At 29.4% G+C, this 19,489-nt stretch overlaps 1 protein-coding gene across 1 annotated transcript in view; it reads left to right on the forward strand.

Moving 5' to 3' along the window:
* Positions 1 to 8,925: 8,925 nt before the first annotated feature.
* The window catches only part of LOC129984354 (uncharacterized), a 96,093-nt gene continuing 85,529 nt past the window's right edge, over positions 8,926 to 19,489 (forward strand). Inside the window, exon 1 of the mRNA XM_056094223.1 lies at positions 8,926 to 9,133. The gene's annotated coding sequence lies outside the window, so the exon portion shown is untranslated. The remainder of the gene's footprint in view (positions 9,134 to 19,489) is intronic.

A 19,489-nucleotide genomic window follows, 5' to 3' on the forward strand; every position in this document is an offset into this window, starting at 1 on the left:
CAACACAAATCTAAAATCTCTTCCCCTTTTCCTTTTCAAAATCAGATATCTTAATTGATTTTAAATTGATATCAAAGCATGAAGTCATTAAATAACATATATTATGAAAAAATAAAATAACAAAATATTTAATTGTAGATTTTAGACTACAAAAAAAGTTTAGTTTGGCATAGTTTAGTTTATAGTTATATTAACTTGCCGTGTCTCAAAGCAACACTGGGACTATTTTGGGATGGACAGCGTAATTTTGATCTGCGATCAGATGACGATTATTGAAAAAGACTGCTATGCTTCGAAACAAGTTAGAAATTAGCTTTTTCAAAGAAAAAATATAAAAAAATAAACAATATCTTGTGAAAATCAGAAACTGTCACAGTTTAGTATGTGTGTATATGTATAAATATATTATACCGTCCTTGTTTCAACAGAAGATACAAAAATACTTAATTTTCTAAACAAAACTGCGTTAATTCGAAATTATGGGGTGGAGAAATTTACTTCAATATACTTCTGTTTCTCAGGTTGTAAAAGAATAACTTTAATAACTCAATATTTCTTACCCTTACTGTTATTCCAAATTTTTTCATGATTATTTTATGGCAGTAGGGAATATTTGTATGGGGTTCTGATTTTTAAATGAATCAGTCATTTAAAGAGAAAGAGATAGAAAACTCTGATTCGCAACAAAAATTTAAAACCACGAAGAAAAACATTAGTATTCTGAAATTTAAGCAATATTTAAATTTCAGAGTATTATAATTTAAATCAAGTATAGCTGAAATAAGTTGAAATATTCTACTTCACTTGTAAGTAAAATAAAGCGCGAAAATAAATCACCTGAAAATTCTTTTAAAAAAAGTGGGGAATAAAAGCCTTGGTATCCCCACAACTAAAATTTACAGGGCTCCAAGTAGCAGAGATCCTTCTTTAGCAGATTAGACCTATTATTCTAAATTGAGCTTTGCTCTTAAAAAGTTTCGCGGCAGAGTACATTTTAAGGTTAGTTCATTTATAAAAATGGATGGGGCAAACAGAGCACATGGTCAAGATATCTTTACAAGAGTCTTAGAAAAAAAAAACCTAATTATTTTATATATTTATATATTTATTTTGCTAAAACCTTAGAATCTTTAAAAGAATGGATCCATTTGTTAATCTGTATAAAAATAACGTATAAAATATCTGTTAGCCTGATCATGGCTCCTCTTCTAGATTTTTCGATCCAAATTTATTTTCACTGTATTAACAGAAAAAAAAATTCTCTTCTGAAAGATTACACAAAAATAAATTTTTAAAAATCTTACGTCATTTTTGATAATTAAAAAAATGAATATGTCAAAGAAATTTAGTCGGCGTTATTTTTCTTTCTGATAGATTCCTAAGTTCGTGGATTTTCTTCTTCTTTCTCCCACCCCCTTTAATTCTATTCGTACCAAATTTGTAAATAATAAAGAAAGTAGGGCGCCCTGCGATGCGAGTTTACTGCAGACTAAAAATATATAGGAGACTAGAAATGCTATTGTTTCCTAATAGTCTAGTGATCCCTAAGAATAACCCTTCCTAGACAATAATCTATTTTGCTTATTTCATAATTCCAGCCACGTTGGCTTAGTAAAATTAAAAACCATCCAAGACGTAGTGTTATTTTTATATGCTCCCTCACTATATTTTTCCTTTAATATATGTAATAAAAGCTCTAACAATCTGTTTTCCCAGCACACCTTAAAAATAAATATATTTTATACAGTGGAACCTCACATAACGAGCATAATTCGTTCCCGAGATTTTTTAATGTGAAACACTCGCAAGGTGAAACAAAGTTTTATCTAGGAATCCATGTAAAATAGGACAATATGTTCTATTCCGAAAATAAATACTGAGACAAATTGATAATAGTATAATTTGTTATTTATAATCCATAATTTTGTGTACTAGAAAATTGTCTAAAGACATTTGTCTGGCTACACTTCAGGATATGACAAAAATGAAGCACAGCATTATCGTTAAATGAACTTGTAGCTAGATACCATTGCCATATCATTTCGATTCTTCTCAATGCATGATGCAATGATTTTTCATGCTTTCCGCATCTTCCTTGTTTTATTGGAAAATTATTGCTAAATTAAGTCTATTATTTCTTTCCCTCTGTGGAAGATTGGAAATGCGTGAGGATAGAACCTGGGATCTTGTGTTTCACAGCTCAGTAACATGACCACAATACAAAAGCAATTGCTCGGGTAGCGTAGTTGTTAACTGGCTTATAAGCTTTCACCACTGACTCTCTCTCCAGTGAGTCGGAAGTGACTCGAACGATATGGTTGTTAAGTGGTGATGTATTAGCTGTTGATTCTAATGCGCCTATACCCATTTGAGTAGCGCCAAGCGTTATGGCGAGCGTGTGTGGGTGAGTGGTTGCTTTTGCTGCGTCAAGTGAGTCTTACGACTTTGGTTTGCTGTGGGTAGATGGCGCCACAACAGCTGTGCGAAGGTTGAAGGTTCATCGTCCGAGGTCACCAATGTGGAAGATTGGAAATGCATGAAGATAGAACCTGGGACCTTGTGTTTCGCAGCCCAGTAACATGACCGTGATACAAAAGCAATTGCTCGTGTAGCGTAGTTGTTAACTGGCTTATAAGCTATTCCCCACACCTCCTAACCAAATCTCCTCCACAGCTTTTCGCTGTGTACAGAATGCAGTTACATAAGCCCTTCTTTATTTCAAGTCATGTTCTTCCATCAACTCATCAATGTCGTCACTGTTCACCTCTAATCCATAATCTTCGTCAGAGACAAAGTCTCTTTGATTAAGGCTCAACAGGTACTTACTCATATCCCTCGGAATCGTGCTCTACAACGTTATCAGAAGAAACTTCTATGTAGATATAACAGTTCTCTTCGAACAAGCCCTCATCACAGGCTGATGCAGATCAATCCAGACTGTACTTTCGTCATATATCTTCATATCTTCTCTACTCACTATAGGTATAACAATAACAACAAAAAAAGCTTAAGTAAACAAATGTTGTAATCATATATTTTATGTACAATCTCTCTATCTATTTATTTGTAGGATTCTGACCATTTTATTCTACTAGCTCCTGTTCTTATGTTATTAAAAAAGAAATTAGAGATCCTAATTTTATTTGAAAAATTTAGTGTTCAATTTCACTTTATTTTCTGTTAATTAAAATATTAAAAAATCTCTCTAGAGTGCATATTTCGACACTCGAAAGTGTATATGTACCGTTAGATAGCCTCAGATGAAACAACCTAGTCCAACGAGCGCAAATGCAAATACAACGCACATACACATTTTCTCTTTTATTATTAATAGAGATTATGTAATGGCTGATTCTTCATCCATTTAAATACATTAATGACAAGAAATCAAAGCACCGTTTTGTTCATTTTAAGTCTCAAACATATGAGCGATTTGCATGAAGCTATGTTACTTATAAACCGAGACAAAAACTGATCACATCAATTGCAATTGCATCCATAAATTCCACTGAAGGCATGCAAAAAAAAAAAAAAAAAAAAAAAAAAAAAAAAAAAGCCCTTTGCAAATTGCCAGTTACATTGTTAATTTGAAAAAGAAAAAACATTCATTAACAAATAAGTTTTAAACATAGCCAAATAACTTCTCAAAGCCATAGGTTTTGCATGTGATTTTAAGACAACTCTTCACTCGTTTTCTGAAACATCGATTAAGAAATTTTTTTTGACCTTTTATTTTGATCATTATGCGAATCGGTAGATATGAGAAGTTTTTATTCAACGATAGTTGACTGTAACTTTATAATAATGAAATTTTGCGCTACATTCATAGTTTTTTTCCAAACCAAAGAAGGCTTTCTATACTTTTTAAAAATGTATACTATTGTAAAAGCATCTTCAATATCATTTTAACATAAAAAATTCAGTAGAAGTCAGTAAGCAATTCGAGTTTTACGTTTCCAATAATTAACTATAATTTTATGAAAATGTGTTTGAGATTTTTTTATTCTAAAAACATGTTTTTAAACTGCATTTTTATATATTTTTATTTTTAATGTTTTTTAAAAATTAAAATCAAATAATAATATTTGTGCTTTATAAAAAATATTTTCTAAAATAATTTAGAAATATATATTTTAAATTTCTGGGTATGAAAAAAACAAAATTTCTTTTAAAAAAAGTGATATGTTAAAGAGAATTTTTGCAAAAAAATGAAATTTTGGTTTTTATGTATCAATTATAGAAATTTGGTTTTATTGCTGTCTGTTGTAGCATTTAAACTAAATAACTAAAAATGGCATAAATAATTTCCTTTATTGAAAAATACAGCACTGGTTGCATATTAGGCTAACACATATTTTAATTTTATTAAATAATTAACATGAATTTTTTATAATCAATATCTTTTCTAAGAATATTCATGACTTATTAATATGTCAATTATTATATTTATAGCACTCGTAATGCATTAATTCATCTTCGTTATTTATTATATGTAAATCAATCCTTCTTCTTGTATCGAGAGAAAAACTGTTAAAAAAGTCCGTGGTCGGAATGTACGTTAAATGGCATGAATCTATTTTATGAAGGAAAAAAAATGATTAAAATAGCACTGATACAATTTAAATAATTTAAAAATTTTCCAAATAAAAAAATCTGGATATTTTTTTAGATTTAATGTAAATAAAACTGTCTAGGTATTTTATTTTGAAGTATGAACTTTCTATATTTTTAGGATTTATTATTTTGGATCACATCCATGAACCAATGAATATTTTTTAAATAGATAAATAATTGCTTAATTTCAGAATTATTTTACAATCTTAATTTTTTATATGTTAACCGTTAAATAAAATAATCAAATTTTTAAAATTTGTATGCTTGTATTTCATTATTCAAGCATCTTTTTTAAAATAAAATTAATATTCAATTCAACAATATTTGAAAAAGTAATCTTATAAAATTAAATTTGAACGATTATTGAAACTAATATGGCTCTTGTAGTATGACGTAATCTTTATTCAAAATAGATTTTGTCAGAACGAATCGGAAAAGTGAAAGACTTCTCGTTTCCAGATTTCGTTCAAAATTTGATATGATCTACAGTTGTAATTTCAAGATCACATACAAAATTTTATTCATTTAGCTTTTTGCCTACTTCGACAATCATGTTCTCATAAAATCGGAGGACATACAGAGAAATGTAATTCCATTTTTTCCTAGTAAAATTTAGAAGGTAGAGACTCAACATAATTTGCAAGTTCATATAGAGATGTAAATACGGATTAGTCCTTTTATCACTTTCACCTATATCTTCGGCCCTGGAATTCTTCGGAATGTGAGAACTATTGCTCCTTACACAAACTTTATTTATTTATTTATTGCCAAAAAATTAAAATCAATAAGTGAATTGAGAAGAATGAAAACAAGAAACCATTTGTTTTAATTCTGATATTCTTGATGAATGCAATGAAACTTTGTTTTAGAACGCCTCAGAAATTTAAATAATACTCACTAATCATCTTTTACCCAGTTGGAATCGTTTGCCCTCTTGGCGAATATATATGTTCTCTATCGAAGAGTGAATGAGCATTGTTTTGATTTTGAATAGAAAAGATTTTTTTTTTTTCTTTTGCATATGACAAGGCGCTTTTTTTTCTTTTTTTTTGTAAATTTCTTTTTTGTTTTTTGTTTTAAGATCTTGTTGAAAACATCTTGTTGTATCATTTTTCACTTCAATTTCAAGAATTGTCGATTACAACATCTGAAATGACGTCTCTGCAATATGTTCTTATTATTGCTTGTTCACTGGTTAAAACGTATCGCACAAATTTGGCATAGGTTTTTGTTTTGCCCAAATTTTCAAGTAGAATGAATTAAATCGTTTCTCTGCTGGTACTTAAAGACTCATTATCTTAAGTAATGAACAGTGATTTAAAAAAACCTGACATATTTTCTCAATAGTTTTGAATGTCTTGGATGAATCAGGCATTCGGGTATGCTTATGGTTCTCTTGAATATTTATTCCGTCCAAAGAAAAGTTAATGAAACAGGAAGGGATTTGATTTACTTTAACAAAGTTAATTGTAAACTTGTTTCATCCATTGCTAAATTCTATTGCATTTTTATCAAGACATTTCCCGTGTACCAGAGGAGCATACATAGGAACAGATATAGAAATTTGGATTATTCTAGTAACTCGATAAATTGATTTATCCAAATAATTTAGTTACATATGTCTCAGGTATGCTTTATTTTGTTCCATTTATTATGAATACCTTGCATAGTGAAAAAACTATGAATATAACAAGAAGTGCGCTTGCATTTAGAATCGCTTGTTATAAACCAATTAGCTTCAAATTTGGATTTACAATTTCATTGTCTATATCACATGTCATTCTTGAATCATCGTGTAGATAATCAGATATTAAATCTAAAAATAATTTTTGCAAATTTAGAGATATCTAAAATGTTCAGATTCATCAAAATCTCTAATGTTGAAATATTGGGACAATGTATTGGTAAGAAGGATTGCACATATTAATAGAAACATCTGCAAGCTTTATATTCAGAGAAAATAAATGAACATATATAGTTTAGGCTTAATTCTATTTGTCCGAATAAAAAGAAAATTCTCTCTGAAAATAGGATAAATATTTTTCCTTATTCCGGTCGGTTTCTCTCTGTCTTCCAATGGATCAGATTATAATAGATTTTCAAGAAACTTTGAAAAAAATGTGAGAAGGGGAGGGCAAGAAATTTTCTTTTCTCCATGAAAATTTTTATAAAAATACTGTAATTTGACACTTTTACATATTTCCAAATTCTGATAAAATTTCGATTGCCTCCTAATTTAACAAACAATTTTTTTTTTCTGTGCAAAATATTATAATCGATATAAAAGCAGAAATGTTGCGTAAATTAATAGAAAATTGTTTAATTCAGTGTCGCTAAGAATATAGAACAAATGTATTAAAATAATTAATTTTTGTTTGATTTTTTTTTAGCTCAGTATAAAAAGAAATTCATTACTCAAATATAATTTCTTTATTAAAAATAATTTCCTTCTTATACTTGGGGTTCAGGAGGCATTTTGATGGGACCTTTTCTTCAAAAACATAAAATTCCAAGTTTATACCCCGATTCCATTAAAGAATCGCCATTTAATTGGAAATGGTACATGCCATGTGTGGCGTCGGAAATCAAAAACTTCGTCATTGATATAGCGTGGGAATTTGGAAAGTAGGATGCTATTGCGAAATTAAGAAGTCTGTCTCCAAATTACTTTTTGTTGCTTCAAAATGGAATGTTAATTACAAATAAACTAAACATTCTTTAGCTGTAGAAAGGAATTAAATAACAATATTACGAAGAAATAATTAAATTATTCGAAATTAATCGAAAAAGGTTTAAAGTGATGATTTCGATATGAATCACTGTGCAGTTTGATTGAATTAGTCATACATTCTTGAAATAAAGAGAAACACTTCTAAGAATCAAAGGGGTAAAAGATTTTTTTTTAACACTTGCAGATTCTTTGATGCCGCTTGTTCTAGAGAGTGGTCAAATATAATTCTCGCCTTTAAAGTTTTGCACGCCAAAAAACTTTATTTGAAAATAATTTCCAAAAGTTTATTTGTATATAAAAAAGAATAGATATACCTAATTTAATCAATATTTTAAAATTAAAACATTTTTTAATTTTATATAACAATATTTTAAAATTTACATGTAAATCAATCTAGGACGTTTAAAAAATTCAATTTCTTTCCCAAATATAAAAAAATAAAAATATCCCGCGATTTTTGAATTAACATCCAGATTTATTCAATTACTATCATTTCTTCCTTATACTAACTTCCATCGTAAATTAAAGAATCTATTTTTATAGTTTATCATTTTTTCCATGCTGGTAAAAGCAAGCAATGCCAAATATTTATGAAAAATAAAGTTATTTAAAATTCTTCTTTTGGTATGTAATTCTGTTAAATCATGAAAATTTTTGCTTCATTCTTTTCTTTCTTTTTTTTTTATTTTAAAATTCCACGTTCTTTCCTGAAGCTAGCGTAGTAAAAGAATCGAATATTAAAACAATGATATGCGGGAAATCCGACTTCGAGTTTCAGTTTTTCGAGCTTGCGCGCTAGTTGCAGCTCTTCCTTTTCAGAAGCTGCAGTGTAAGAAATCTTTTTATTATTTTATTTATTGTTATTTATTTATTTCTTTTTTTCCCTTTAGGAAAGAGGTGGAGCCTCGAAGCCTATGTGAAGGTCGACTTGTTGCTTCAACTATGTGGACAGGCCACATATTTGTAGCTTCGCGAAGTGACTTAGCAATGTCGGGAGATTTCGTCGTTTTGCTCTCCTGAAACGGAGAACGATTGCACCTGCTTTAGTGATTCTTTGAAGAATCTTTCGCAACCACATGTTCCTCCTTCCCTTCCCTTCCCTCTCTCGCCGTTGTTGTTGTTGTCGTTCGAGATTACGCAATGCCACATCGTCCGTTCGTATAATCTCTAAAGGAGCACTTTTATAGTCTGCTGGACCGGAATTTAAGTGAAAATTCTTTTCCCTTCGGAGCGAAAATTTATTGCTTTCCATTTTTTTAAAAAAAACTTCTTATTCATTTCGTTTAAATTTACTGTTTAATTTCACAATTTATTTTCTTCAGCGCAAATTATTGTTATGCACTGAATAAAAAAAATATATATATATGATATAATTTTGGCAATAAGTAAACGTATTCCGATAAATATTATTAATATTTTTAAAAAATCGTTTGCATTTTCATCTCAACATATTAACAATCACAAAAAGTAGTTTGCTCTTTATTCTAAAAATGATGCTTTTATACTAAGTAGCCAAATTTTTTTTTTGCTGTAATAATTTTAATATAAAAAGGAAAATAATTAAAAAGAAACTAAATTAAATTTTTAAGCGAATGGACATGTAATAAGGCTATCGATTTTTTTTCTGCCTCTAAAAATAAACTGATTCAAGACAGTTTTAAAACTTTTTAAGAACATTATATTTTTGAGTTTAGTGCTATGAATTCCATTGCAATGCCATGAAATTTGCAAGCATGTTATTTGGATTACCTGGAATTTGCTAGACTTCAGAGACTATTCAAAGTATAAGTAAGTATTTTTTTTTAAATTGCTTTCTTTTTTCTAAATGAAATGAAAAATTGATAAGATATTCACAAATTTTCTTTTAAATTTTCACTTCTTGATTTATTATTGTGTAAAACTTTTGTAAGTAAAAGAAATATTAACAAAACCATAAAACTAAGAATACTTTAAATTAAAAACTGAAAAAGAAGAGAATATGTTATTTTAGGAGAAATATAAAAAAGAACTTAAAAAAATTTTTTTAAAAGTTTTTAAAACAAAACAAAAAAATTCTATCATATTTTTTATTATATTATAACTTTTAATATAAACAGTTATAATTTTTATTTGATATTTTTTTAGTATTTAGTGTTGGTGAATTATTACTCTGGTGAAATTTAAAAAGGTAAAGTAATTATGTAAGTTCTTGTTTAATTTTTTCTTAATTAGGTGAACTGGACTCGAAATATAAAAGAATATAATTAGAGAAAACGGAAGAGATTCACGACACTTCTTAAACTTTTTTTTCAGTGATATATATTAAATAACAAGTCATATATTTCTATTTCAAATTATAAAATGGAAAAATTATTAATGATACAGCCATTTAAAAGAAGATATAGACAAGTTTCAAAAAATGAACAAATTTTTAAATAAATAATTTAAATACTCATAATACAAAATTAATGGAATCTCATCTTCCGGATTTGCCTTATGATTTCGTGCATTCAAATTTAAAATTTATTTTAACTGAGTAACGCTTGGAACATCAGAACTTGATATTTCGTACTACAGCACGATCAATTAGCAAAGCTATAACAATATAAAAATGAAGCCATATGTATTAAATAATTATATATATATACCTTTATTGAAATTAAATACATTTCTAAATATTTAATTGACAAAATACTATTTAGTTCGCTTGCATTGCAATAAAGGAGTCAAATTTTTTGTTTAAATTAGAATAAATTTCCAAGCGAAAAATTAGTTTCAAATTATCGCAATAAAATCTTAGAACAAATGCTTCATTAAAATAAGGAAAAAACCACTAGAATTTAAAACTAAAGAACTAAACTAAAACTAAAAAGTAAAAAAAAGGGGGAGGAATATTGAGAATTTATTTATTTAAGATAAAAGTATAAAATTCAGAGAAACACTATCATCTAATATTCATTTAAAAAATATCTTATTAAATATATCAAAAATATAAAGCGCTAAATTTTTTCGTAATCTGAAAATAGATTCTGAAATAACTGAAAAAGTATGCCGAGAAAAAAAAAAAAGAAAGATTTTATTTTAAAACCATTTTTGTCCCGAAAATTTTGAAGAAAATGAATTATAAATTAAAACTGTACTCAGCATTTATTTTAAATTTCTGAACATTTAATCAATTATTGTTAAGGAATGACGTCAAGTTAAATCCTTGTTGAAAATCAAATAATATATTTTATCATAAAATATTTGGAGTTATTTATACAAATTGGGACAAAAATAAAAAAAATTGTTCAAATGTTGTAAAAAGTATTAAGTTTTTAAGAATGTATGTAACTAATCATGTAAATAATCTGCTTCATGAAATTTTTCCGAGAATTAAAGAAAAGAATTGTCTAAACAATTGTTCAAACTACAAAAACAGAAATTCAAGGTTGTTTTAGTAAGATAAATATAATTGCTGTTAACACTTTTAATATCTCGAACAGAACAACATAACCACGCACGTGGTCTTTTATACTACAACATAAATATGCAAAAGGTGTCTACTGAATGTGGCTGAATAATTCTCAAGGCGAACAGAACTGGGTTCTCATCAAGGGTGGTGTGTACATGCTACATTCCATTCACTTCAATAGTATCTTCATATTCGATCTATCAAATGTTTTCGTTGTAAAATTAGAAAAGCAATAAATACATCTTGATGCATCTCATGGTAGTTTCATGACGTATTGCTTAATTTCAAGTGTCTGTCTTGTTTCAAAGTTTTACAAAGGGGGGGGGGATAGAGGAAACAACGCAGACAAATCCGTAAATTTAATAAATGAAATGAAAGATAAGTTTTAATTTGAAAGGGTATTAATTTTATTTGTGTTATTTCTGTTGCAAAGTAACGTATCGATTTTTTTTTCTGTCGCTTTTTTTAAAACGTCCTTGATAAAGGAATCTTTCAACAATAACAATAAACAAACGAAATTATTTAATACATATTCTTGTTTTGCAAAATATAGTTAAAAGTTTTTAGTACGTTGTTCAAGCAGCTTTTCCAAAATGAAATAGATCTTGATTTAAAATAGGATAAACTTCTATTTTAGTTTTGCAATTTAATGGTATATGTATACTTTTTAATGAAATTTTATTAAGCTTATAATTTCAAAAAGTATTAATAAAACTCAAAATAATTTGAAATTTTAAAAATTGCAGAAGTTTTTCAATAAAGGAACAATGCATACTAATAAATACTAAACTTTTATTGCAACATCTCTTCTTCAGAATCATATAAATAATTTTTTTATTTTTGAATTTTTATGATAGAGCATATAATAAAATATAATTCTCATTTGCGACGGATTTAAATTAAATTAATTAATTTTTTATTGTAAATGTCTGTCTTGCATTTTCTTTCTTGTTTGGAAGCTTTATAAATAAATACTATATTTTTTAATATCCTGTCAGAAAGGTAAAATCTTTTTACTTTCGATAATGTGACGTTTCAATTATGGATTCTAATTAAAACGCTAATTAAATCAAATTTCAATGACATTTACTCCCTTAAAAATTTCTCCCATCGTTTCAAGTGATGAATTATCTAATATACACGACCTTGCGTTACTAAGTAATCCATCAAGCAAATATATGAGAAGAATGGAAACCAATGTAAAATGCCATACTATAGAGGGATTTATTAATTATCTTGTCTGCGGTTTAAAATAGTACTCTTTTGAGAAAGCTTGCTTTTATAAAGGATCCAAATATATTTATAAGGAATTGAATTTAAAATACTCATAAATAGTAAAATATAAGAAATATCGAAATTTTCGTTTAATTATATTTTTCATCTCTTTATAAAGATTTTATTTTTTTTCTATTTAATTAATTTCAAATTTACTAATTATTCCCTATAGTCTTGAATAACATTTAATTTTCAAAGGCTAAATGAATTTTTTTATTTCCTTTTATTACTATTATCAATATTCATATTTTTTAATATTTAAAATTAAGAGGCAAGCCTTTTTAATTTGTTTGCTATAAAGACAGATTTATTTTAACGATTTTTACTAAAAAGCTGAGATATAAAAAATAATATATAATAAATATAAGACAAAAATTATATCAAATGAGTATTCAAAAGATCTTAATGTTTACTGCATTTTAAGCAGCAGTGATTGATAGTTTTGCAAAAGTGTCGCCTTAGAACTTAGGATGATATTTTTATTCAAATGCTGAATGACATGTTAATAATTAAAACCTGCATCAAATAATTAAACTTGAAATAAATATAGGTACTATAAGCATTGGAAAAAGAATTATTGACTATCTTCCTTTCCCCTTTCCATGTTTTTCTGGAACCTAGATTTATTTATTTATTTATTTTACTTGCTGTCGTCAAATCTCGTGTTTGAAATTATTTTCGAAATGAGATATTTTTAGATAAGACAAATAATAATTCTGTAGGTCATATCCCTTGCAAATTCACGGTTAGAGAATCAATGGCGTAGCCACCGAACGGAAAAAGTGGGGGGGAGGTGCCAGTCTTGGGGGTGCGCCATGGGGATAAAACATTAGAACGCTTATGCCATTTTTAAAGAGAAAAATCTGAGACTAAAAACTAATGCCCTACCCTGGGCACTTGCCCTCTCTACGCCACCGTAGAGAATGCATTTTCTATCTCCTTAATAAAAAAAATCAATCCCTAAAAAATCTTTCGAAATTATACATTTCTTTTAATCCCTATCTATAAATCTAATATGAACTTGTTTATGTGGACAATAATTCTGTGTAGTTTACTCACGAAATCAATGCTTAATAACTCCATCAGTTATGAAATTGTATTTGCTTAAATATACTTAGTTTTATCCATATATACGATACGCATATGTGGTAGGACTATAAATTTGGTACTTAAAATTCATTCTTGTATATGCTATGCAACATTCAATCAAGATAATATTATTGACCAAAACTAAAAGTATTAAATAAAAACATGTTAAATTTATAAAAAAAGTACTAATTAATTTTATTAACTAATACGTGTTAAATTTATAAAAAAGCTATTTGAATGCCATTGGAATTTTGGAATTGGAATGTCCATTAGGAATGAATTGCCCAGGATCCGTTGCATTGGCGTAGCGAGTGTCTTGCAATAGGTTATAGATGTTCCAAGCTCTATAATTCGATACTAGGTAATGGTTTTCGTTTTCAGTGTCAGAAGTCCGATCATAGATCTTTTGATAGAAGATAAAATCAAGGCTCCGTCTACGAAAGTTTCTCTTTGCTGAGAATTAGTAAATATGATTGATACGAAGTTAAATATCTTGATTTTGCTACAAAATTTGACCAGAATTGTTCGGCTTCTTCAGAAGATGTTTGTTTTAACCCTTTGTTAGACTCATTAGCTAAGAGAAACGGTTTGCGGTATAGTAGACAAATTATATATATTTATATATTTTCTTAATAACTCGCTACTCGTGACAATTCACAAAACTGCAATTGCAAACTCTACAAAAAGAAAATTAAATGCTTCTCATTCGAAACTTCAGTTTTCCAGCTATTTAACATTTAAGTTCAACTGTTAAAGAACTTTTAACGAATTTGGAGACGAAACCTTCTCGTTAAGTCTAACAATAATCACAAGATTGAAGATTGCATAACTGCATGATAGTCTTGTGGCTGAGTCTGAGCTTGGGAATTGGAGGGTAGCGGATTTAAAACTATTTCTGCTTTGTATAGAAACCTATTATGCATTAAATCGATTGTGAGTCAAATAACTCTCGCTGTTGTGGTGCGAATTTGTGAAGTTGAGTTTAATACTTAGCTTTACTCCTTATCGTCTGACAGTGTATGAATCAATCTTAAAGCTTATAGTTTGAAATGAGATGTAAGTTTAAAAATTGGCATCAATTCCAGAAGGACTTGAAAGACGAATTCTGAGCAAAAATTCCCTTTTTAAAATGTTGTTTAATGCCAGAGGTATGGAATTACCTATAAGAATTATAATTACCTATAAGAAAGCATTTTTTTTCATGCAAGAAACACTTATTATATATGAAATTATTATTATTATTATTACTGCTATTATTATTATTATATATTACTACCTTTTTTTTTTTTATCGAAACGGACTTTTGTTTGCATTGCTTATTGTATATGTACTCTATTTTTCGAATTCTCGAAGAATTCTCGAAACCATATTCAATCTCTTCTCTCCTTTACAGATGACGTCATAAATACTTGTATCTTTCTGGTTGAGCCTAGCAAAGGTGCAAATAACGAGAGACCGAACATTTCATAAATGTAAATTCATGGATTTGAATACGGTATGATTATAAGAAACCTAAGGAGACCAAGATAAAGAAAAATATTAAAGATGGAAACGAGAAAACAAAGTAATATTGCGAATTAATAAAACAAGTTATGTCTACTTTTGTTCTATTTTCGGTACAATCTTTTAAAAAATTTACAATAAACGATTTAAAATGGAATTGGTGAGGCTCTAATGTAGCAGTAATTGAGAGAATAATAATAATAAAAAAAATCTTGAAAAATGATTCTGTAACATGACGGATTAAATTTCAATTTTATGTCAATATCTAAAGAGGTGATGAAGAGAGAGAGAGAGCACCTTTTAGTCAGAAATATGAAGCCTGCCACATAATGAGACAATCATCATTGAGTCATCCGAAAGAGCGGATCAGAATCCGGTTGGTAAATATTTGCTTTTCAATTTTCTCTCCGCTAGACAGGGTGGCTCAACAGAAACCCTCCCTTCGTTACGTCCGTTGACTTACCCTCACGCCCTCGGCCCGAGGAGGTGTCCGTTTCCAATCACTTTTATTCATTCATCCGCTTCTTGTTATTCAGATATGCAAATAATCTCAGGAGCAGAATCCTCCGAAAATTGGGTGTCTTCTGTCGCGAAATCCGAGCATGCCCACGCTCGATGAGTAATCTCGGGCGGTATTCCTTAGAAGTTTCTCTTTTGGGTGGAGGGATGGATTGGGTTTCGCGTGACCGCCCACTCGCACCACTTGAGCTACCAGTGATTGGACCCTAGGACCCGTTCGATCCATCTGAAATCTCAGGGTGTCGTGGATGAATTTCGCTTACACTTGCTTACCTTATAGGGTTTCGCAGCCCACTGGTTTTTCTTTTTGATTAAGCCCCAACATTAAGAAAAGTACCCTTTATTAAAACGCAGTTTCATTGTTTACTAATTTAATGCAAAGTGGGCGGCTGTTAGTAAATTTTTAGTTTAATAACATTATATGATAAACATTTTTTTAAAAAAATTCTTAAGTGCTTATACAATAACTCCTATTGATCTGAAAAGAATCTAAAAGTTTTATGTAAATATCGCTTTATAGAACCCCTCCCCAAGCATTTTTTTTCGGTGTAGTTCACGTTTAGTTGAAATACTGTTTTAAGTTGGTTACTATATTTTCATTATTTGGTGTGTATTAACTAACAATTCGAGATTAATTTTATATAACCAGCGCAATCAAGGCTGGCAACTAGAAGGTCATCGATTTTGTAGTGTTTCATTATGTATGTATGCTAGTACGAAAATATTTATATAGAATTAGCATATGCGATATTTTTATAATATAACTGTAAAAATTAATCATGTATATGATTATGGGTGGAGGAATTTGACTTACAAAAACTTATTTTTATAAAGGTCCCGATTTATAAAATTAAAAGACATTAATCAAGAAATAGATTTTTTTTTCTTCCCATTGTTGTTAGATAAGCATTTTCATTGGATTGTTTGTCAAGTAATTTCTGCCAAAGCCTTCAAATTTGTAAAAGCGGTTCTGAAAAATATTAAAACTAATGATGTAAACACGAACTTTTTCGTTCTTTAATAAATTCAATAGAGTTCCTCGACCCAATCAAACTGTCGTCATTCCTGATTCCACAAACACTCCTCTTTCTATTTGTAGAGGAGCCTATTACTAATGATTTACGACTCTTACTCGTGCATATCTGTTGTGCGAAACAAAAGATCATTTTCTTATTATTTTTTTAGCTGGATTTGAATATGCACAAAATGTCTTTCCGAGAAAGTAAAATACCTAATAACCACTCCGAAAGAAAATAAGAAAAAAAAAAATGAAATCTTCAATAACTACTGAGAAACATTCATCCGAGACCAGACAAATAGTTGGAGATAAGTTCAAGTGGAAAAAATGTCATTGTTTCATGTAGGAGAGGGTAAATATTCATCCGCTCACTATGTAAAGAGAAAAATCTGTGAGCGTGTCGTCGATAATCCTTATTTAGCGTCAACATCTGGGAAAGGAGCTGCATGCTTACTGCGTGAAAAGTCTAGGAGGATTAGCATTCCCGAAGCTTTTCCGCAAAAACGTACACTTGCAATCCTGATGGGAAAATGTCGAGATACGCGGAAGCATTTACGGTTAGTTCTCGCTCGCACGAGATTAGTGTGGGAAAAATGAGATTATCACATTCGTTAATTTTTATGGAAATTCGCATTGCGTTAAATATCGGATTTATTAAAAATTTTTAAGATTGGGATGCATTTTTCCGTACCTGAACACAGAATTTCATATATTTGTTAAGTAATAATTCATGAGCAGTTTTCTTTTTAAATTCAAATTTCAAAGTATATACAGGAATAAAACGCATTAGCAAAGCGTTTTATATTATCTGAAAGGTAATTTAACGCTTGATAAGTTACTGTATTTTAATATTTTAATTTTGCTGAAATGGAATGTGAAATTTTCCATTTTAATAATCTGAAATATGGAAAAGAATAAATCAAGCGTCTTGTCACCATTTGAATTTTGAATTTAATTCAGGCCTTAAAACCTAAGAGTCGCATTTAATTCAAGCATTTAAACCGACTGCTTGTCGTTTATTTTTATCATTTCTTTTATCAAACCAGCAAGAGTGGTTTTCCCTAAACTTTTTCGTGCTCTCTAACAAATTTGTCATGCCAGAAAATGCCTTGCATGACATTAGCGTATAATAGGCGCGAAATATTAACTTTTGGCGTGAATTTAGTATTTTTACTGAATCTGTCGTGTCATCCTTAGCAAGTTTTTTTGGCGATTAATCTCTGGCATGATATTAATAATATCCGAAAATCGAATTTATGTTTTATGCACGTTTATTCCAACCAATTGAAACCAAAATTTAACACAGAATTGCAATTGTAGTGACAAAATCGCTCACCAAATTTTATATATATTGAAATCATTTCGTCTTTAACTTATCGTGTTTACATACTTTTGAAAGTATAGACCGAAAGAGAATCAACCCGTTGTTGGATTTGGCCAAACTTTGACAGGTGTCTACACTATAGATGTTAAATGTGTGCATCAAATCTTATCTATCTAGCTTTCTTCATTTTGTAGTGTAGTGAAAGCTTATAAGCCAGTTAACAGCTACGCTGCACTAGCAATTGCTTTTTTATCGTGGTCAAGTTACTTGGCTGCGAACCACAGGGTCCCAGGTTCTATCCTCGCTCATTACACACCGCTACACTGGTGATCTCGGGCGATGAACCTTCAACCTTCGTAGAGCTGTTGTGGCGCCATCTATCCACAGCAAACCAAAGTCCTCAGACTCACTTGACGCAGCAACACAAAAAGGCCGCAGCAACAAAAAGCCGTCAGACTCACTTTCTGTAGTGAAAGCTTATGAGCCAGTTAACAGCTACGCTGCACGAGTAATTGCTTTTGTATTGTGGCTATAAGTTTCCTAAGTTATTACTTGGCTACGAACCACAGGGTCCCAGGTTCTATCCTCGCGTATCTGAATCCGCCACAGTAGTAATCGTGTTAACTTATATTCGAACAGCCGGACAGACAAATTTTCTCTCAACATATTTTACTCAAAATTTGATAAAAATCTTCAAATTTGGAGTAAAAACGGTACTCCAAAATTCAGTCGTCTAGCTCAAAGCGTTTTTGAGTTATCTTTGTCTCAGACAGATAGACAAATGGACATTTTCCAAAACCTGTCTTTCAATCTCTCAAAAAATGTTATTAAATCCAGTGTATTTGATAACTGTGCTCCATCTATTAATTTCTCACTTTTTCAGGTAACAAAATGAGTAACTTTTTCTATGAAAGTAGTATGTTCAAATATAAAAAAATACTATTTTCAATCAATTAGAAGGAAACAGTATAGGCACGGGCACTTAAATGAATATTTAGGTCAAGCAAGAAACAATTTGAGTTATTAACATTGGACATTTGTTTCTCAAAATACAATTGATCAAATTTCATCCTGGTTTTTTTTTAATTATCATACAGTGTGCTTTGTTTTAAGTCGTGCCGTTTTGTAAAAAAGAATTTAGTATCGCATTTTGGATCTCTTCCCATTTCCCGAATCTGACCAAGATTTGCTACAAATCTGCAATATTGATACCATATCAAATCCATACCATCCTTTGTCAATAAGTACCACACCAAAAGATGTTACAATTTTTAGGTCATTTTGGACCATGCATCAATTTTCTTTTACCTAATTCAGTTCATTTACATTCACAGTTATTTATAAACTTTGCTTACGAATCTATGTTGAAAATTTCAATAAATATCGCTTAGACATCAAAATCATACAGATACTGTATTTTATTATACGTCTTTGAAAGAATTGGCCAATATAACAGAATGTGTACCATTTCAGTGGAATAAATACATAATAAATCAATAAATTATAAAACTAGTTTAAGTATATGAACATTTTATAGTATATATCGATCTATTGTGATTTTTGAGGCAACGTTCATATACAGGGTGTTTATAAAGTCTCGTACCCATTTTGATGTTTAATAACTCATAAAATAATAAAGATATAAACACACTTATGGCATTTATTGATGGAATAACTCATATATTTTCCTTTTCAGGTTTGAATATTCTTACTTTTGTAAATATCGTCTACGCGTGTGGTTAATTTCAGATAATTTCATTTTCCAGTCTAAATATCTGCACTTTTCTAAATATTGTCTGCTTATGCGGATATTAAGGAGAATGCATACACCACAAGAGAAAGCACAGATTTTATGGTGGTTCATAGAAATGAAATCGATAGTGCAAGCACAGAGAAATTTCAGAAGAATTTACCAAAAAGATCCTCCCTTCAAAAACAGCATCTTGCGGTGGAAAAAGAATTTTCTAGAAATTGGAAGTATCG

This window comes from Argiope bruennichi, chromosome 9 (assembly GCF_947563725.1).
Source record: "Argiope bruennichi chromosome 9, qqArgBrue1.1, whole genome shotgun sequence".
In the NCBI taxonomy this organism is placed as follows: Eukaryota; Metazoa; Arthropoda; class Arachnida; order Araneae; family Araneidae; genus Argiope; species Argiope bruennichi.